The 22,089-nt window shown below is 45.8% G+C and overlaps 1 protein-coding gene across 3 annotated transcripts in view; it reads right to left on the minus strand.

The window, feature by feature from the left end:
- Positions 1-14,292, minus strand: part of MGA (MAX dimerization protein MGA) — a 134,902-nt gene extending 120,610 nt beyond the window's left edge. The window contains exon 1 of one of the 3 annotated variants that reach the window (XM_040333883.1): positions 14,198-14,292. The gene's annotated coding sequence lies outside the window, so the exon portion shown is untranslated. Of the gene's footprint in view, positions 1-6,709; positions 6,956-14,197 lie in introns of those variants that run through there. The other 2 variants (XM_040333882.1, XM_040333884.1) reach the window with 2 other exon arrangements.
- Positions 14,293-22,089: the final 7,797 nt, after the last annotated feature.

Raw genomic sequence — 22,089 nt, forward strand, 5'->3', positions numbered from 1 at the left:
CTGCTTAAAAACAACCTTTTTTGCATTAGAGGGTTTGCTGTGAGGTGAGGAACCTGCAGTAGATGATGGTGCTCTAAATAGGCAAACGGCTCACATCCACACGGCAGGGGAGGCCCATTCATATAGGGAAGCATGATTTGGTATTGTGAGGTAGAACTCCTTTCTTTAGTAGCCACCTTAATGCACTACCTCACCCATCAAGCCATAATATTCTATGCATATGTACAGAAAGTAAAGGCATTCTGCAAATTTGACAGATCACTCTCTCCGTGGCTTCTATACTAAAGAGCAATGCGGAGGACAAGAGTTGTAACTTTGCAGCAAGATTAGAATTACCTGCAAAAATCAGAGAAAGTTCACTATTCATTTCTCTAATCCAGTTTGCCATGGTCCAGCAAAATAAATCTTCAACTGCCTATCAGCTGAATCCTTAGACTGCATTCACACAGGAGTTTAGCCATGCTACGAAACCCAGCGATTCCTGCAGCTGGTATTGACAACTGTGTGCGGATAGCTGTGGCTGCCAAGCCCATGCTGTTGGCAGCTGCAGCTAACTGTGACTGCTTGCACAGGCAGCGATTACCTGCAGTGATCATGGATGGAAGCACTTTGTGGGAGATGAGCAGCATATATAAAATGTACAGGGAAGCTCTGTCTTAGCTCATCAACGTAGCTGGTCCCATACCAGGATATAGGCTTTACTTGTCATGGTGGGCATACCAAAATGGTTCTTTAGGGTTTGGGTGCCAAAAGGAATCAACCATGGCCCTGGACTTGTATAGCACCCTAGAGCTAACTCACTTGCTGCATCATGTACTGAGGTAGGTCAAAGCAAACCTTACAGGCCGGCCTCATTGTGTGTTTCAGATACAGTTCCCAAGATGTACATCAAGGGTAACCAGTCTATAAACTGCTAAATGAGCCATAAATAAGATCGAGATAGAAGTGTCAAAGAAGGAAAGCTGGTGAAAATTCTAAAAAAACGGCACTACTAAAAAAAAAAAAAAAAAAAAACACCCAAAGCTTTAGGGAGTGTGTAGGGTTATATGGGTACACTGTGGGGGCTAGCTTCCAGAACCGTGAAGGTAGCGGCATATGACCCATGGTCCCGCTTGAATCAACTGGTCTGTACCATTAAAGCTCTTTACAGCACTGTGATACATCACAGGAGTTCATATTTATGACTACTTGGGGTATGCTGCCACTATAAAGGTCAATGGAAACTTCACAAAAAAGGCAGGAAACCCCACCCAAGCATAGCTGAGGTAATGGCCACCAAAAAGACCACCTTACGCGCAAGAAAATCTCTTGGGGAGATTCAAAAGGACGCATGCAATTGCATGACAAGGGGACCCCAGGCTCTAAATACAAACCTCAGCTGCATCCAAACTCATTGGAATCACAGCTGAATTGCACTAAAAACGCACTCAAATAGCACCGCATATGTGTGAACCTAGCCTAAAGCAGGATGGAAGATCAAACCCTGCAACAGCAACTCTGGACAATCTGGCAGAGCTCATGACTCATCTGCCAAAGGTTTAGGTCAGCATACATTTTTCTTGACCGAGTAGGTGCGACCAGAGTGAACAGAATGCCCTCTATCATGCATGACGGATGATGAAGAAGCTGAAGTTGAGGGGACGCAAAAGATAACGGAAAACTGATTTAGGCCCTTTCCACTAGAGTTGCACCAAATGGAAATTTGGTGCCAAATGCAGGATGTACTTAAATCAGTACCAAAGCTGAAAATTACAGCTTTAATATATATATATATATATAAAAAACAAAATTAAATAAAAATTGGATTATAGTCGACTTTTTAACTAGTATGAATTGTCGACCATTATTGGCACCTTTAGCGCAAGAAAAAGCTCAAGCAAAATGTATGCTGTTATATCTTGCCACCAAGAGATATACATCTGGCATCCCCTAGCACAGACAAATCTGTGTGAAGACCTCTGCGTAGAATGCATTCTCACACAATTAGCTGCTCATGGCTGCGAAATTCTTACTGCCAATTTTCCAAGCCAGGAATGTGCATGGCAGAGAGGGCAAGAGTGTAAAGTACTATCCAAGACAAAATAAGCCCCAATTCTTCTTGAGCAAAGCTACTTCTGGTCCCTCCTAGATGACCAATGTATGCCACAGCCATGGCATTGTCTGACTGCACCCTGATGAAGAGACCAATGTTGGAGAGCCAGCCAAATCGGCTGAAGTTACAGAATTTTGATCGGCAACATCTACTCCACTGATAATCACACTCACTGAACCGAGAGGTTTTCCTGAACACCTCCACAGCCCGACAGGCTGATATCAGTCATCAAGATGTTCCACTTCAATGGAAGGCAGGATCTCCCGGTATCCAGTATCTGAATGGATACACATCATTCCAGGTCACTGATTTTGGCAGACTGCTGCATCGGTAGATCCAAGGACTACCGACTTCAGACCCATACAGAAAAGATTTTGCACTGAAGAGCTCTACAATAAAATTGAACATAGGGGGACTGCAACCCAGCTACCATCTTTTCCAGTACCTTCATATAAGCCTGTATCAAGGGCTGTCCAAGAACCTCAGGGACTCCACCTGGGATTAAATGAGATAGGCATTTTTCATTTCTCCTGCGGATCACTAACTTCAACTAAGCCTAAGTGCTCCAGACTTTGCATCAGAACCAAGGTCAGCTTCTGAAGGTCTGACATCCAACTGTACCTATGCAGAACTTGGACCTTCTGCTGGATATTTGACATTTGTTTTTTGAGTCAACTACTCCTTAAGAAGCATGTCATTCATGTACCCTCCATGTTGATACATTGGGTCCCAAGCAACTGCAGAACCAAAGCCAATATCTTGGTTTTCACACACTGGGGGCCATGGACAGGTCGAAAGGCAATGCTACAAACTGGTAGTAGGAATCCTCCACTACAAACTGCAGAACCCATTGGGGAGGCTGTAAAATCAAGTTGTGGAAGTAGGCATCCTTGACGAAGCAAAACAAAATCACCGACCGGGTGAACGCGATCCTGAATTTTGGTACCTTGGGGAACCTGTTGAGATCCTAAAGGTCTGGACTTGGTTTGGAAACCATGAACAGGCTGTAATAGAAGACATGTGACCTCTACTTCTGGCACAGTTGAGATAGTCCCTTGGAACAGCGGTCTTTACAGGGCCACAAAGAAAACTGCTTTTATGTGCATCTGAAGACATTTGAGCAAAATAAAGCAGTGGTCTCCAAACTACTGACCTTTACTTGCTTTTCCGGCCCTTTGGGCACCATTTCATTCCATGACACCAACGACGGGGCATAATTCCTGCCAATGACACCAACGATAGAACATTGTTTACTCCCATTGATACCGGGATATTTTCTACTCCTGATGGCCACGGTTCAGCCCCTCTAAGGTCTGAAGGACCCTTAACTGGCCCTTTGTTTAGAAGGTTAAGAGACCCCTGACAAAGTGAGGAGGGCGAAGCAGCAAAACTTTAGCTTGTAGCTTCTAGACACCACACTGCAGACCCAGTTGTCTGACTTCCCAAGTTCAGGCAACCACAAAGGCCATAAGATGTCGCCTTCACATTGAGAGTATACCTCCAGAACTGGATGACTTGGGTGTCCAGCTCTTCTTGCGGGATTGGGATGTAGAGCCATTTGCTTACAAAATAAACTATAAAGGATTCCCCAGTTTCTGACCCTTTTGAAAACCCCATTTCTTGTAAAATTCCACATCCTTGGGGTAAAAGTGAGCAAAATGCTTTGAGTGAGCCCAATCACATACATCTTACATAACTTCTTGTGAGGGTGGACTGGAAAGAACTTCGGATTTTTTGGCAGGTGCTAGGACCCAAAACCAGTGACTTTAGAAGAGGATTTTAGCAGCAATAACTTCAGATTAGTGTGTACCACATTTGCCAGGAAGCTCATTATGGTCTTTTATGTCTGAGACAGGCCTGGACCCTGAGGTTCCTCCTAGAAGGATTTGCCTACAGAGGATTTCTGATGCTCAACAGCTTCCTCCTCTTCCTCATCATAATGAGTGTCTTCCACCACCTCATCCTCCCTCAAAAGGAAAGGAAAAGAAAGTTCCCATATTAGCATCCCCAGAGTTCCAAACCAGTGACTAACCTGGAAAGCTGATCACGCAGCCCAGATATAACTGAACAAAATGTCTTCCTTGACACACAAAAAGTGAAGGATTGTCCCATGAAACAGTGGAAATAGCAGATAAGAGCAGGGGTTCATAGCTGATCTGACCCCTAGGGGGAGCCACTGAAGGGCAAACTTTGCAGGGGTCCTCTGTACCCGATATGAGATTTGGAAACCCAACCCAGTGACCCCCCTCACCTCTCTGCTTGCATGAGGCCATGGCCTAAGGGTTAAACAGGCCTCTGAATGCCAGTGGGTAGTGCTCACCCAACTGAGAGGAACGTCAGCCTATGCTGACAAACGTGGCAATGCAGCCCTTAGCAAACAATTTCTCCAATACTTGCTGTGGCTGGCAATTGCGAATGATCAGAGCTGTAGGTGAAAAAGTTGATTCCAGTATTTCTCAGGACTTGTGGATTCCAGCGCAGTGGCAACAGTGCAAGACCAGAAGCTCAGGGACACGTGTACTGCCCTGTGCGTGATGATGTAACCATGCTCCATTTCAGACTGCCTCCTTTGAGATCCACTGCAGCCTTATGTCTCTTCCATAGGGAAAATTTGCACAATCACTGCAGAAACACAGGAAATACTGCCAAGGAGGACTGCCACATGCTCAACTAAACCTCTGAGGCACTCACCAGTCCAAGGTTGAGGGTCAGCAAGCCCAATTTTCACCCATTACAGTAGATCCACCCTGCAGGGCCTTCAGAGACCATACTTCCCTCCTGCCTACAGGATCCAGTGATGACCAGCAGGCATTACATTCTGTCCCCACTCTTGAATGCAGGTTCTGGGTACAGTCCTTATTGGCTATAGCAATTGATCTGTATGAAGTCCACCTTACCACATCAGCGAGCGGTGTTAGAACAGACAGGACATTGGAACTAAGCCAATAATAGGAACACCTTCAAGCATATCCATCACCGAAGGACACTAGACTAAAAATGGAGACTTTGATGAACTGGAAGGGGTTATGTCTGCGCAGGGTGTCCATTCATTTAAAAGGTGGAAAGTGGAAACGTAACCCAAGTAGTAACGAGTATGAAGGCCTCTGTGTCCTGCAATGAATGATTAAGAAAACGAAAAACATGCCATAAACATAGTTTGGGCTCTTTTGTAACACACACACACACCAATGGCAACATAAAACACGTTTCTTGGCCAAAGTTTGAACAAGTTTTTGTTGCTTCAATGCAAGGCCTGTGAGTGCCTCTTCCACTCCAGTTTGTATGTACTTTCCATGAGTACTCTCCCAGGCAATCTTTGCCATCATCGGCGTGTGGTGCCCAACAGTGGACTATAATGTCTTGTGCTCAGTCTGGTAGCAGCAACAAAGGAATCGGAAAACAGAATTCCTCAACTTCCTCTTCATATTACAGAAGTTTTACTCTTCAGGGGAGGAAATATTTTACACAAACAGCCAGTCAGGTGCTTTTATGGTACCTTATTCAACTGGCTGTTAGTATTAATTCGCAAGACCGCTTCTCACTGTACTACTATGAGGCGTGGAGAATGTGCTCTCTACTTCTCATCGCACCTTCATAAACTGCTCCACAGAGGAGATAAGTCAATAATACTCATTACAGTGGATTATTTCCAATCAACAAACATACATCACAGTAATTATTAGGGGTTCCCTGAGACCGGAAACATTTTTTACAGTGCTTCAAATGGAAACTGTTCTTTTGTTTGTTTACTTCCCTAACTCATCTCTCTGCTCCAGTGCTATCCCGGATGCAGCACTGCTCTCCGGTCTTCCTGGATTCAGAGGAGACTCTGAGGGCAGAAGGATCCATAGGCTTCTGCCACTGTCAATCTTCTGTGAGGAGGGAGCAGGGGGCGTGTCTTGCAAGAATTGTGTGCGTCTATGGATGCACACAGCCCAGCTTAGGAGCGTACATGCACAGGTGCTCCCTTGTCACCCGGCTTCCTAAAGGGGCACCTGGAAGAAAAAGGAGCAGGCAGCACTGGCGGGGCACCGCCAAAGAGGTGGTAAGGGACTGCTCTTGCAGCATCATTGCACAGAGCAGGTAAGCAGAACATATTTTTTTATTTTGCATCACTTTAAAGGTTCCTCTATGGTAAAAAGGGTGCACTATGTTAAGTAAATGAGAAGAGGTGAAATATGTTCATAGGATGACAACGCTGCTCCTTCAAAACAAGTGCGTGTTGTCACCCCAGGACTGAAACATTTAACGGTCATGAAACTAAAAAAATAGAAGCAGCCATCTCAAACACAGACTAGTGACCTGCAATCTATTAGTATTGTGTTATTTTCCATTGGAGTTGTGCATTAACCAGTAGAGCCCTGCATTGCTGCTACTCGGATCTGGCACGTCTCCCATGCAGAGCAATGATCGGCCTCTTTGTGCTTTCTATGACTTCCGGCCACGGCCAGTCCCTCCCTAACACTTCTGACAACAAGCTCCCATCACGGCGCATCGCCCTCCCGAATGAATGCCATCCTCATCTACTCAATACTGACATTAATAGCGGAGACCCCCATCATACTGTGCACTGCACAGTCACACTTTCCCACCATCCGACCTCGGAGTGCCACTTACACTGCTCGCCGCAGGCTGTACATACAGCTGACCTTTCCCTCCAAGCACTGCCGACAAGCCCCGAGTCCCATCCGGCCGCCTTACTCTACACGTGTCTTCGGGGTTTGTTTTGTTTTTTTGTTTAGTTTTTTTTTGCTTTATCCTAAAGAAAAAAAAAGCTGCTCCACCGTTCTTCCAACCACACGGGAGACACCGACTGCGCAGGCGCAGAGCGGGCGGCTGACGTCACTCACCTGGCATCGCCAGCAGGAAGAGCGCGCGGCTCCAATCACGTGCTGCTCACAAGTCTGGGAGCAGGAGGGGCGGAGCTTACCGAGCAATCGGCACATAACCCCACATCATCCAATTAATTTATTTTATAGACGGGACACCCGTGGAAGTGTGACCCCCACATCAACTCCAACACCACATCTGTCATTGGGAAAAAATAAATCAATAATAAAAGGTGCCAGATTTCACACCTTTACATCGTTTACACCATTTTACACCATCACCCACAGCCACATATATTGTAGGGACGCTGTGCTTCTGGGTACATATGCAATGTTGTCTTACATTACATAAAAGCAGAAATTCCACCAAGGAACACATTGTGAGCTGGAATAGAGAATTCCAAATATTCCTATTAAAGTAATAGTCAACCCTAACACTAAAATCTCTAAATCTACAGGCATTTATGATGTAACACTAACCTACCTAGCCCTGTAAAGAAGACATCGCTATACATACCTTTTCTGAAGCCACTCCAGTCTGATCTCACACTGAGCTGTCAGCGGTGGTCTCTCTGTAGAGGAGACAGCCGACAACGGAAGCCCCATATTAACTCTATGGGCGACGTCACTTTCCTGACATTTCACAACCGTTGTCGGCTGTCTCCTCTGCAGAGCTTCCACCGCTGGAGACCGGAGCAGCTTCAGAAAAGGTATGTATAGCGATTTCTTCCTTACAGGTTAGTCTTAGATTGTGAATGCAAGTAGATTTACAGATTTTAGTGTTAGATTGAACTTCCATTTTAAACTAATTTCACACAAGGCAATTACAGTGATTAGAGCTAATAATAGCCACTAATTACTGTATAAATGACATTGGTAGGGAAGGGGTTAACACTAGGGGGTAATCAAGGCGTTAAGTGTTCCCTAAGGAGGTGTTCCAAACTGTGGGGGAGTGTACTGACTGTGAGTAGAAATAAATCGCTGTTCCTGATCACTAGGAACAGGCAATCTCTCTCTACTCCCCTGACAGAACGGGGATCTGTTTGTTTACATTGACAGATCCCCATTCTAGCTCTCTGTGGACTGATCGTGGGTGGATGGTGGACATCTCGGCCGCCGGCCACGTGCCTGCTATAGCCTCTAAAGGGACCGCAGTACCGGTATGCCGTTGCGCACAGCCAAGCCAAGCTGCCGCAGTATAACTAAGGCAGCTGGTCGGCAAACAGTTAACATATATTTTAGTGGTGTTACTATATACCCCATAGTAGGAGAAGGGAGTCATCGCTCCAGGTGGGTATGCTGAGCAATCAATAACTTCTCAGGAAACCTGAAAAGACAAATGCACAAGGCAAATAGTAGAGGCTAGAAAATGGACGGCCGCACTCCAAAAAAGCCATGACTAAGCACTGATCTATAGTGTGAAACGCGTAGGCACCTATCCCTATTTTTTGCTGCATTTTGTAGTGCATTTTCTATTTGTTTTACAATAAAGACAACCAAAGGTTTTTTTGGAGTGCGGCTGTTCATTTTCTAGCCTCTACTATATACCCCATAGTGTGTTTACAGACCCGGTTCTTTTAATAGACTAAAACCAACATGCACCCCTTTGAGTAACCTCAGACCAGGCTTATACTTTACTGAACAAGTGTGGCATAACAGTTCAATATAAACGTCTTTCCCCTGACTCTGACTAATGTGGTGTGGCTGTCCAGGCATACCTCTGTGAGGTAAGAGTCCATTATGGAATTGTCCATGGCTAAGATGTCTCTAAACGTCCCAATGTCTTCAGTCCCAATTCCACATACAGACAAAACACAGTCAGTTAGGAAGATCCAGCCAAAAGCGAGGCCTGGATCTCAGCCCTCCCTCTTTTTTATAGCACAGATTGGCTGGCCAAAACCAAAAAGCCCGGGAACAGAACTTCACAAGCTAACCCCTTAGCCACTAACTTACTAGAACCAAACACAGTTCAACCCGCCTCACTGCACTTGTATTCTATTGAGAACTGCAAGCCATCTTTTGCAATGGAAGATGGGAATTATAATGACAGCAGCTGTGGGGGGATAAGATTCCCCACATGCTATCATGAGGGGGCGTTCTGGTGGTGGGGTGGTCTCCCTGGCACCATATTATATGTTACAAACTAAATACAGGTGTAACACAATGTATAAAGATGGAGTTTGCCTTTAATATACTGTAAATTGTAGCGACTGATAGGGAAAGAAAACTTTCCGCAATGGGACTAGATCAGGGATGAAGACAAAAACTTTGATCAACAAATTCTGAAGAAATAATGTCTAGTCATAGAACTAGCAACTGTCACATAACAAGTGCATAATGACAGATATTTGCATACCGTTGTTACAATAAAGGCTAATCCACTGCAGATATAGTCCATCTTTATCCAGCGTTCCATAGTACAGATGTACGCAGGAATGTGCATGTGCCCTTACTACCATTGTTAGAATTAATTAAAGAGACATAGCCAGGAACAAACACATCAAGTCAACACATGACAGATGTGACACCCTTAGGACAAAAAACAACAAACAACTGCAAGCCAAGTAAGGTGTGAATTTACAACCACATCCCATAGAGAAGGAAGGCCACTGCCAAATCATTACAGTCTGTACATCAAAAATGCAATAACTCTCATACAGTGTCAGGTGAGCACCCATTTCACACAGGTCTTTCAGACGATTCACCTTGGCACATTCAACAGGTGATCCATGAAGAGATCCTCTGCTAAATCAGAGCAGAATAAGAAAGATGTAATTTTTGTGACCTTCATGTCCGTTCAGTGATTATCTCCACTTAAAAAATTGAGCTTTCCAGATCCATATTAGATCTATGGGCAGTCAGATGTAAACCAGGGGCAGATCCAGAGTCTAGTCTCGGGAGGGGCACTGCCAGAAAATAAGGCGTGTTTATAAAACTATATTTAACGTATCATACAGTCCTAACGTTGTTTAAAACAGTGACATGTTTATCATTCCAGATTCTATTATTACATTACAGACACATTGTAATGTAATCATTACTGTCCCGCACCTGTGTCACCTTCTTCTTCTTCATTACTGTCCCCCACTTGTGTCACCTTCTCCTTCATTACTGTCCCCCACTTCTGTCACTGTCTTCTTCATTACTGTCCCCCACTTGTGTCACCTTCTTCTTCATTACTGTCCCCCACTTGTGTCACCTTCTCCTTCATTACTGTCCCCCACTTGTGTCACCTTCTTCTTCATTACTGTCCCCCACTTGTGTCACCTTCTCCTTCATTACTGTCCCCCACTTCTGTCACTGTCTTCTTCATTACTGTCCCACACCTGTGTCACCTTCTCCTTCATTACTGTCCCCCACTTGTGTCACCTTCTCCTTCATTACTGTCCCCCACTTGTGTCACCTTCTTCTTCATTACTGTCCCGCACCTGTGTCACCTTCTTCTTCTTCATTACTGTCCCCCACTTGTGTCACCTTCTCCTTCATTACTGTCCCCCACTTCTGTCACTGTCTTCTTCATTACTGTCCCCCACTTCTGTCACCTTCTCCTTCATTACTGTCCTACACCTGTGTCACCTTCTCCTTCATTACTGTCCCCCACTTGTGTCACCTTCTCCTTCATTACTGTCCCCCACTTGTGTCACCTTCTTCTTCATTACTGTCCCCCACTTGTGTCACCTTCTCCTTCATTACTGTCCCCCACTTGTGTCACCTTCTCCTTCATTACTGTCCCCCACTTCTGTCACTGTCTTCTTCATTACTGTCCCCCACTTCTGTCACCTTCTTCTTCATTACTGTCCCACACCTGTGTCACCTTCTCCTTCATTACTGTCCCCCACTTGTGTCACCTTCTTCTTCATTACTGTCCCCCACTTGTGTCACCTTCTCCTTCATTACTGTCCCCCACTTGTGTCACCTTCTCCTTCATTACTGTCCCCCACTTCTGTCACTGTCTTCTTCATTACTGTCCCCCACTTCTGTCACCTTCTCCTTCATTACTGTCCCACACCTGTGTCACCTTCTCCTTCATTACTGTCCCCCACTTGTGTCACCTTCTTCTTCATTACTGTCCCCCACTTGTGTCACCTTCTCCTTCATTACTGTCCCCCACCTGTGCTACCTTCTTCTTCATCCTGTCCCCCACCTGTGACACCTTCTTCTTCATTACTGTCCCCCACCTGTGTCACCTTATCATTACAGTCCCCCACTTGTGTCACCTTCCACTTGTGTCACCGTCTTCTTCATTACTGTCCCCCACCTGTGCTACCTTCTTCTTCATCCTGTCCCCCACCTGTGACACCTTCTTCTTCATTACTGTCCCACACCTGTGTCACCTTCTCCTTCATTACTGTCCCCCACTTGTGTCACCTTCTTCTTCATTACTGTCCCCCACTTGTGTCACCTTCTCCTTCATTACTGTCCCCCACCTGTGCTACCTTCTTCTTCATCCTGTCCCCCACCTGTGACACCTTCTTCTTCATTACTGTCCCCCACCTGTGTCACCTTATCATTACAGTCCCCCACTTGTGTCACCTTCCACTTGTGTCACCGTCTTCTTCATTACTGTCCCCACTTGTGTCACCTTCTTCTTTACTGTCCCCTGCTTGTGTCACTTTCTCCTTCATTACTGTCCCGCACCTGTGTCACCTTTTTCTTCTTCATTACTGTCCCCCACTTGTGTCACCTTCTTCTCCTTTACTGTCTCCCGTTTGTGTCACCTTCTCCTTCATTACTCTCCCCCACATGTGTCACCTTCTTCTTCTTTACTGTCCCCCACTTGTGTCACCTTCTTCTTCTTCTTTACTGTCCCTCGCTTGTGTCACCTTCTTCATTACTGTCCCCCACTTGTGTCACCTTCTTCTTTACTGTCCCTCGCTTGTGTCACCTTCTTCATTACTGTCCCCCACTTGTGTCACCTTCTTCTTCATTACTGTCCCCCACTTGTGTCACCTTCTTCTTCATTACTGTCCCCCACTTGTGTCACCTTCTTCTTCATTACTGTCCCCCACTTATGTCACCTTTTCCTTCATTGCTGTCCCCCACCTGTGTGACCTGTCTCACTGAAGCTAACTTTTATGGTAGGCTAAGTTTATATTTTTACAGTGACATTAGTTTAAGAAGTTTTTTCAATTTTTTTTTTAATGCGTCTTCATTTTTTATTGGGGGCTTGCTAGTTTCTTTAGTTACTTTCTTTTAAAAAATGGGGCGATGCGCCCCAGTGATCTTTGGTTTCTCTTTAATGTTGTCCAGGTAGATCTCCATCTCTCAAAGGTTGCCTACCCCTGGTCTAAGGCTGCTTTCACACTGAGCAGCGCCGGGCGCAAGGGGGGGAAAATCGCAATCTGATTATTTAACGGTTAATCGTGCAGCTATAATATATATATATATATACCGTATATGTGTGTGTATATATATATATATACACACACACACAGGAGATTTTTGCTATGTTGATCACCTGTCATCACCACTGGCTAGTGATGGCTATATCTAGAGGACAATGAAGTGTAACATGTAGGAAAATGTCCTGTAATAAATATACACATGATTTATAATAAATATAAAAATATCCTGTAATATATGCATATATGTCCTGTAATAACTAGAACAATAATTATATAAATATCCTGTGTTTACAATGGGTATAGAAAAGAAACACCCAGTTTTAAAACAATCACATTTTGTTGCTTTGCAGCCTAAATGAAGACACACAGTTTTTGTTTTATCCAGCTGTATTTATTCAATGCAACTTATAACATCCAAGAGAAAGATATAACCCCAAAATGTCAGAAAAAAAAATACATTTAAAAGCATAATCACTTAGTTGGAAAAAGGATCACCCCTCCTAAAAAGACTTGTAAACTCAATCAGGTGTAGCTAATCACCTTATCAAAGGCTCACAAAGCCATATGACTTTTAATTGTGATCAGCTGCGGTCATTTTGATTAGCTCAGCCTGAAAAGAGCTTTCCTGGAGCATTTCAGTCCCTGGTAGTGCAACTGAAGCAACTAATCAACTATGGGTGGCAAGGCACTGCCAAAAGATCTCCGGGATAAAGTTGTGGACAGGCACAAGTCAGGAGATGGATAAAAAAAATCAAAGGGACTGAAATGCATCAGGAAAGCTCTTTTCACACTGAGCTAATCAAAATGACCGCAGCTGATCATAGTTAAAAGTCAAATAGCTTGGTGTGCCATTGAGAAGGTGATTAGCTACACCTGATTGTGTTTACACGTTTTTTTTAGGAGGCGGGTAAAACCTTTTCCAACTTGGTGATTCTGTTTTATACTTTTTTATTTTATTTCTGACATGTTAGGGTTATATCTTTCACTTGGATGGTATAATGCAGCTGGATGAAGCAAAAACTGTGTCTGTCTTCATTTCAGGCTGCAGAGCAACAACATTTCATTATTTTAATGGGGGGTTATTTTATATAAAGTTTATATTTCAGGGCATGTATACCATATATATTTTATGCTCTGTAATAAATATATAAATGTCCTGTACAAAAATAAATATATATATATAAAACCAGACATTGATATATTTATTCAATATACATGTGTCCAGTAATAATTGCATTAATTTCCTGCCACGTGTACATATTGATGCCCTGTAATGAATATATAAATGTCTTGTGGCCCCCACTATTGAAATAGATGGTAAGCTCTGCAGTATCCTTGCTTGTGAATTCGTGTAACGATGACCCGACATACAAGCAGCCCCCCTCCCCCGCCCAGTACATTTATTGGGTGATCGGAGAACGTTACCCTCGAGGCTCTGCGCACACCCTGAGCTCGCGCATGCTCGTTATCTACTGGCGGTCACGTGCTCTCCCCGCCACACTGCACTCAACACGTTCCCTCGTCCGCCATTGCTCGGCCGCTCACACGTAATCATTTTAACACCTAGGAGAGACGCTTCTTACGGCCGGCGGGATCAGCGGACGATAGGACACGGTCCCACCGTCAGAACATAATTATTACAGGGAACAATACCGCCCGCGGTGCCTCATAAATCCCCCAAACCGTTCCGGCCAATCGGACGTAAACCATACGGCGCCAAAACACAATGCTAGAACGCCGGTGATTGGCTGGCGGTGTCACGTGTCCCCACACCTTCATTTTCGCCTGTTCGGTAGACGGTTGAGTCGCACAATAGCAGATAACGGGCGAACCCGATCTGGGGGGGGGGTGTTTATAGAGCGGGCACAGGCTGTGACATGCATTGTAGTGACCGGCGTGCTTACTGCCACATGTGGGACAATGGGGTCTACCTTTCCAAACGGGGCTCACTTTTCCTTCTGCGCCACACCTTCTCCGCGCCCCCAATTCACTCCGCTGTCAGCACTTCGCGTGGAGGAGGGCACTGAGCGCCGCATTGGCTGGGGCGGGGTCACGTGCCGGCTAAGCGGGCTCCGCCCACGGCTCCGAGGTGGTGTGGGTGTGGCCGCTGTGTGCCGTCCAACTGAAGACAGTGCTGACACGTGGGTCCATGAGGTGTGGGGGAGGCGGTGAACTCGAAACTCGATGTCATAAGCCAATCAATAAGAGCGGGAGACTTTCCCAATGATCTATACGTAAAGGTGATTACTTCTGGATGATTTACTTTTTTTGCCATACAGCATAGGGTTACGTGAGACGCTGTACCTAAAATAAATGTGCGCCCTTTCTTTTGGTGGTATTTGATCACTTCTGCGCTTTTTATTGTTTGCGTTATAAATAAAGACTGACAATTAAAAAAACAAAAACGTTAGTACCGCCGATCAGCGACTTATAGCTGGACATTCTGGCACTAATTTACACTTTTTGGGGACCAGTCATACTAATACAGTGATCAGTGCTAAAAATATGCACTGTCACTATACTAATGACACTGACTGGTAAGGGGTTAAGATTAGGGTTGTCCTAAAACTGGTCTCTGTGCCGATACTAGGCATTTTAGTGAGTATCGGTACTCGCGAAAATGAACCTATACCGGAAGTGATGTCCGCTTGAGAGCGGACAGCCTCCTCCCCTCCGGCCGGTGCCAACCCCACCTCCTCCTCCTCCCAGTTGCGTCACTAGGGACAGCTAGACTGCCTGTCCTAATTGCCCACCAACCATTCTGGCACTAATTTACACTTTTTGGGGACCAGTCATACTAATACAGTGATCAGTGCTAAAAATATGCACTGTCACTATACTAATGACACTGACTGGTAAGGGGTTAAGATTAGGGTTGTCCTAAAACTGGTCTCTGTGCCGATACTAGGCATTTTAGTGAGTATCGGTACTCGCGAAAATGAACCTATACCGGAAGTGATGTCCGCTTGAGAGCGGACAGCCTCCTCCCCTCCGGCCGGTGCCAACCCCACCTCCTCCTCCTCCCAGTTGCGTCACTAGGGGCAGCTAGACTGCCTGTCCTAATTGCCCACCAACCTTGTCTCCTCTCCGCACACCTCCCTCATCCAGCTCTGACTTCCTGCCACACAGAGCGCTGGATCCGGGTTCTCCCTGGTTGGATGCTGAGGCAGATAACGGAGGGGGGGGCTCTGTATATAGACACTGTATGGCGGTATCCTGCTTTACTGAGCAGCAGGGGTCCCTCTCCCTCTTTTGCATGCTGTGCGGCCAGCTCCTCTCCCACGAGAGATAGAAGAAGCACCCTGCTCTCCATGGCCGAATCTTTGGGGGTGCTCCCTAGACTTCAGTTGTGGCCCCCCATCATGGAAATTGTGACTGCTGAGCTTCTCCCCAATCAGGGCTGGGACAAGATGCGAAGGACAGAAGTGTCAGGGGCAGAGATTCGGGAGGAGGTGCGGGCTTTCTCTCATTCTGTTAGTAGAGCGCTCCTTTATAGAGCAGAAGGACATCTCTTGTACCATGCCTGCAGTCTCTGACTGTCTCTTGTACCATGCCTGCAGTCTCTGACTGTCTCCTGTACCATGCCTGCAGTCTCTGACTGTCTCCTGTACCATGCCTGCAGTCTCTGACTGTCTCCTGTACCATGCCTGCAGTCTCCGACTGTCTCCTGTACCATGCCTGCAGTCTCTGACTGTCTGCTGTACCATGCCTGCAGTCTCTGACTGTCTCCTGTACCATGTCTGCAGTCTCTGACTGTCTCCTGTACCATGCCTGCAGTCTCTGACTGTCTCCTGTACCATGCCTGCAGTCTCTGACTGTCTCCTGTACCATGTCTGCAGTCTCTGACTGTCTCTCTCTGACTGTCTCCTGTACCATGTCTGCAGTCTCTGACTGTCTCCTGCATACCTCCCAACCTTTTGAGATGGGAATGAGGGACACCTATCAGCAAAAGTATGCAGGCATAGAACACGCCCCTTTAAAGGAGAATTTTACAAAAAACAAGATTGGTTAAACCCACAAGTGCTTTTTTTTACCACCATTATTCCTTTATATTGGCTTTTGGAAATAATAAATGCAGCAATTTAGAAATCAGATGAAAGGTTTAGCACTGGGAAACACTTTTTTTGATAGATAAAAAGTGCATTTTATATACATCTATATAGAGGAGGAATGAGGGACAGAGGGACATTGTTCCAAATCAGGGACAGTCCCTCGAAATCAGGGACAGTTGGGAGCTATGGTCTCCTGTACCATGCCTGCAGTCTCTGACCGTCTCCTGTACCATGCCTGCAGTCTCTGACTGTCTCCTGTACCATGCCTGCAGTCTCTGACTGTCTCCTGTACCATGCCTGCAGTCTCTGACTGTCTCCTGTACCATGTCTGCAGTCTCTGACTGTCTCCTGTACCATGCCTGCAGTCTCTGACTGTCTCCTGTACCATGCCTGCAGTCTCTGACTGTCTCCTGTACCATGCCTGCAGTCTCTAACTGTCTCCTGTACCATGTCTGCAGTCTCTGACTGTCTCCTGTACCATGCCTGCAGTCTCTAACTGTCTCCTGTACCATGCCTGCAGTCTCTGACTGTCTCCTGTACCATGTCTGCAGTCTCTGACTGTCTCCTGAACCATGCCTGCAGTCACTGCTGTCACTTCTGCCTATTGCTTCCTCTTTCCCTCCACCAGCTGACACCTCTGCCTCCACGTCTCCCAAAAACCCTTCTATCCCCTTCCCCCCAGCGATCACAGCCTTTTCCAGCCCAACTCTCCCACCCCACAATCCCTATTTCACCCCACCCTCAACTACCTTGCCCCCACCCAAACCACCCTCTACCTACTCTTCCTAGGTGATAGGTATCAGTAATTGGTATTGGCGAGTACTTGAAAAAAAAGTATCAGTACACTCGTACTCAGTGTTAAAAAAATGGTATCGGTGCATTCCTAGTTAACATCAGGGACGATCCAAGGGTTAAAGTGATTGTAATCAATTACCTTGTAAAACAACCCATTCCGTTTAAAATAGAAATGAAAGACAAAACAGTTTTGTATAGATATAAAAAAAACTTTATAAATATATATTTTCCCTTTTTTAAAAGTGATCACTTTCCCTCTGTTCTCAGCTGGATAAGAGCTGGGGGAGGAGAAAAGGCAGTACACTGAGCTTGCCAGTAAATGGCTGTACCACAAGAGGCATGTCAGGACCATTCTGATCATTGGAGGAGAGCAGCCTGAGTTCCTAGCATAGCTAGATAACTGACCATGCTGTGCTCTCCTGCTTAGTGTGGTCAGTTTTTATTAGGAAAGCAGAGGACTAGCAGGAACACAAGGGCTTTCACATAAAGGAAGCAATACAAAAAGAAGAGGATACTTTCTCATGCAAGTTCATGGTACAGCAGGCACATATCAGGAATATGAAATGGCGTAACAAATGCTTTAAATGTGTGCCTAGCCAGTGTTAGAGGAAGAGATGGGATTTATTTACAAATACAAATTCTATCCCACCCTCCCCGCCAGAATGGCGATCTGCCTTGTTTACATAGGCAGATTGCAGTTCTGTCTCTGCTTGACGAGCGAGAGGTGGCGGAGGACATTGATTACCTGGCACCCACCGATCAGCTTCGGCTGTTTGTAATTACAGCGAAAAAAACGAGCCGGCGCGCATTCACGTCCCCTACCCGGCAGTGTGTATATATATATATATATATATATATATATATATATATATATATACGTGATCTAGCACACAGGTGCCCCTCTGTAGCAGTAAAACTGCTATAAGGGCGGACCTTAAAGGGGTTATATACCTGCACAAATGTTTTTTTTTTTTTTTTTTTAAACATGTAAGGCAAAAGTATAATGAGCTAGTATGCAGTGCTTAGTAGGATGCGGACGCCTGCACCCAAAGTCGATGGACAAGTAATTTTCCCTAAATTAAAGCGGTTGTATTCCCACAAAAAATAAAATAACCTGTAAGGCAAAGGCATAGTGAGCTAGTATGCATTCTTTTTTTTAGTCGAGTGCACCCGAGCCACGGCTCCCTGTGTCTAGGGATGAGCCGAACATACCCGGGTTCGGTTCGCATCAGAACGTTCGAACAGACCGCGGGTTCGCGCGAACATTTAGAACCCCATTGAAGTCTATGGGACTCGAACGTTCGAATTCAAAAACGATCATTTTAAAGACCAATATTCAATTTAATGTTGGTAAACGTCTTTCAGAACCCGGGTCTTGCCCCAGGGAACATGTATCAATCGAAAAAAATATTTTAAAAACGGACGTTTAATGATGTTTAAAGTGAAAAAAAAAAAATTAAAAATTCCTTCAAATATCACACCTGCTGTGTGTCTCTAGTAGTGGCACATGTTTAGAAATGTCCCTGCACAACATTAAATTATTATAAGAACAAAGTAATTTAATACTGGTTGCGCACGTGCTGTGTGGGAACAATATCTCGATTATTTTAGGGGTGGCATTATCTTTTTGGGAAAGCAAAATTGTAGAAAAAAGGGCACCCCTCAAACATACTGTAATTGTAGCGCAACAAGGAGCCACGTGCAAAGTATTGCATCAAAAATTGTTATTAGGCGCCCTTGTTACACAGGGGCATAAAAATGTGTCCGTAGGCGCAACATAACACTGCAACCCCTCCCAATATCTGTAATTGGAGCGCAACAAGGAGCCACGTGCAAAGTATTGCATCAAAAATTGTTATTAGGTGCCCCTGTTACACAGGGGCATAAAAATGTGTCCGTAGGCGCAACATAACACTGCAACCCCTCCCAATATCTGTAATTGGAGCGCAACAAGGAGCCACGTGCAAAGTATTGCATCAAAAATTGTTATTAGGCGCCCTTGTTACACAGGGGCATAAAAATGTGTCCATAGGCGCAACATAACACTGCAACCCCTCCCAATATCTGTAATTGTAGCGCAACAAAGAGCCACGTGCAAAGTATTGCATCAAAAATTGTTATTAGGCGCCCTTGTTACACAGGGGCATAAAAATGTGTCCGTAGGCGCAACATAACACTGCAACCCCTCCCAATATGTGTAATTGGAGCGCAACAAGGAGCCACGTGCAAAGTATTGCATCAAAAATTGTTATTAGGTGCCCCTGTTACACAGGGGCATAAAAATGTGTCCGTAGGCGCAACATAACACTGCAACCCCTCCCAATATCTGTAATTGGAGCGCAACAAGGAGCCACGTGCAAAGTATTGCATCAAAAATTGTTATTAGGCGCCCTTGTTACACAGGGGCATAAAAATGTGTCCATAGGCGCAACATAACACTGCAACCCCTCCCAATATCTGTAATTGTAGCGCAACAAAGAGCCATGTGCAAAGTATTGCATCAAAAATTGTTATTAGGCGCCCTTGTTACACAGGGGCATAAAAATGTGTCCGTAGGCGCAACATAACACTGCAACCCCTCCCAATATCTGTAATTGGAGCGCAACAAGGAGCCACGTGCAAAGTATTGCATCAAAAATTGTTATTAGGTGCCCCTGTTACACAGGGACATAAAAATGTGTCCGTAGGCGCAACATAACACTGCAACCCCTCCCAATATCTGTAATTGGAGCGCAACAAGGAGCCACGTGCAAAGTATTGCATCAAAAATTGTTATTAGGCGCCCCTGTTACACAGGGGCACAAAAATTGTGCCTTAGGCCACGTGCAAAGTATTGCATCAAAAATTGTTATTAGACGCCCCTGTTACACAGGGGCACAAAAATTGTGCCTTAGGCCACATGCAAAGTATTGCATCAAAATTTTTTATTAGACACCCCTGTTACACAGGGGCAGAAAAATTAGGCCTTAGGCCACGTGCAAAGTATTGCATCCAAAATTGTTATTAGGCGCAACATAACACTGCAACCCCTCCCAATATCTGTAATTGGAGCGCAACAAGGAGCCACGTGCAAAGTATTGCATCAAAAATTGTTATTAGACACCCCTGTTACACAGGGGCAGAAAAATTAGGCCTTAGGCCACGTGCAAAGTATTGCATCCAAAATTGTTATTAGGCGCAACATAACACTGCAACCCCTCCCAATATCTGTAATTGGAGCGCAACAAGGAGCCACGTGCAAAGTATTGCATCAAAAATTGTTATTAGACGCCCCTGTTACACAGGGGCACAAAAATTAGGCCTTAGGCCACGTGCAAAGTATTGCATCAAAAATTGTTATTAGGCGCCCCTGTTAAACAGGGGCAGAAAAATTAGGCCTTAGGCACTGGTGGCGGAGCACAGAAAAACAAAATTTCTTACTAGCTAACAGCATGAAAAGTGAGGAGGAGAAGGATATTCCATCAGCAGCACAACAGGACAGTCACTCAGCATCAGCAGTCTCAAAGGGATCTGATATTTCAACACAAAATTCTTATTCAGTAACATCAGCATCAGGTGCTTGGTAGCCAGTGTTGATCCAAGCCTGATTCATTTTGATGAAGGTCAGTCGATCAACAGAGTCGGTGGAGAGGCGTACCCTGGGACCGGTCACAAAGCCTCCAGCAGCACTGAATGTACGTTCTGAAAGAACACTGGATGCAGGGCAAGCCAGTAGCTCAATTGCGTACTGTGCAAGCTCTGGCCAGTGATCCATCCTCAAGACCCAGTAAGCCAGAGGATTTTCCGTGGGGAAGGTGTCCAAGTCGGATCTTGCCGCTAGGTATTCCCGGACCATGTAAACCAGACGCTGGCGATGGTTGCTGGAACCGGTCAGACCTTGGGGCTGCGGACTAAAAAATTGTCTGAACGCATCGGTCAGACGGCCACCTTCTCCACCGCTCCTTCTCTGACTCACCGAAGCCTCAGCAAGACGTTGTCCAGGGCCAGGTTTTGGTAATCCCCCCGGTTCTGGGAACGCATTGCACAGACCCTTCTGCAAGGCCTCCCGCAGTAGTTTCATCTTCTGCTCCCTCTGCGATGGCAACATAAGATCCGTTACCTTACTCTTGTAACGTGGATCAAGGAGAGTTGCCAGCCAGTAATGATCCCTCTCCTTGATGGCACGTACACGAGGATCCTTACGCAGGCTTTGCAGAATCAGGGAGGCCATGCAGTGTAGGTTTGCAGAGGCATTCGGGGCACAGTCCTCTGGGTCACTGAGGACGACAGGATCCTCAGCCACCTCATCCCAGCCACGTAAAAGTCCACGTGTTCCTTGGGACTGTAAATGATCCCTTGAAGACTGCTGCTGTTGATGCTGAGTGCTAGGCTCCACCTCCATGCTGCTGATACAATCCTCCTCCTCCTCCTCTTCCTCATCCTCCTCCTCCTCTTCCTGTGTTCCAGGTGGGCAAGCAGGAACAGTGTCTGGATAAAGGGGGCCTTGAGAGGTAAGGAAGTCCTCCTCTTCCTCCCTCTGTTCTGCCTCAAGGGCCCTGTCCATTATTCCACGTAGGGTGTGCTCCAACATGTGAATAAGCGGGACAGTCTCACTAATGCATGCACTGTCACTGCTCACCATCCTCGTGGCCTCCTCAAATGGTGACAGGACAGTGCATGCATCCCTGATCAAGGCCCACTGGCGTGGTGAAAAAAACCCAAGCTCCCCTGAGCCAGTTCTGCTGCCATATTGGCACAGGTACTCATTGATGGCCCTCTGCTGCGTGTGCAGCCGCTGCAGCATGGCCAACGTAGAGTTCCATCTGGTGGGCATGTCACAGATTAGGCGGTTCTTGGGCAGGTTGTATTCCCTCTGGAGGTCTGTCAGCCGAGCAGTGGCATTATATGACCTCCGGAAATGCACACAGACTTTCCTGGCCTGCCTCAGGACATCCTGTAAGCCAGGGTACCTGCCCAAGAACCGCTGCACCACCAAA

This window comes from Rana temporaria, chromosome 13 (genome assembly GCF_905171775.1).
Source record: "Rana temporaria chromosome 13, aRanTem1.1, whole genome shotgun sequence".
In the NCBI taxonomy this organism is placed as follows: Eukaryota; Metazoa; Chordata; class Amphibia; order Anura; family Ranidae; genus Rana; species Rana temporaria.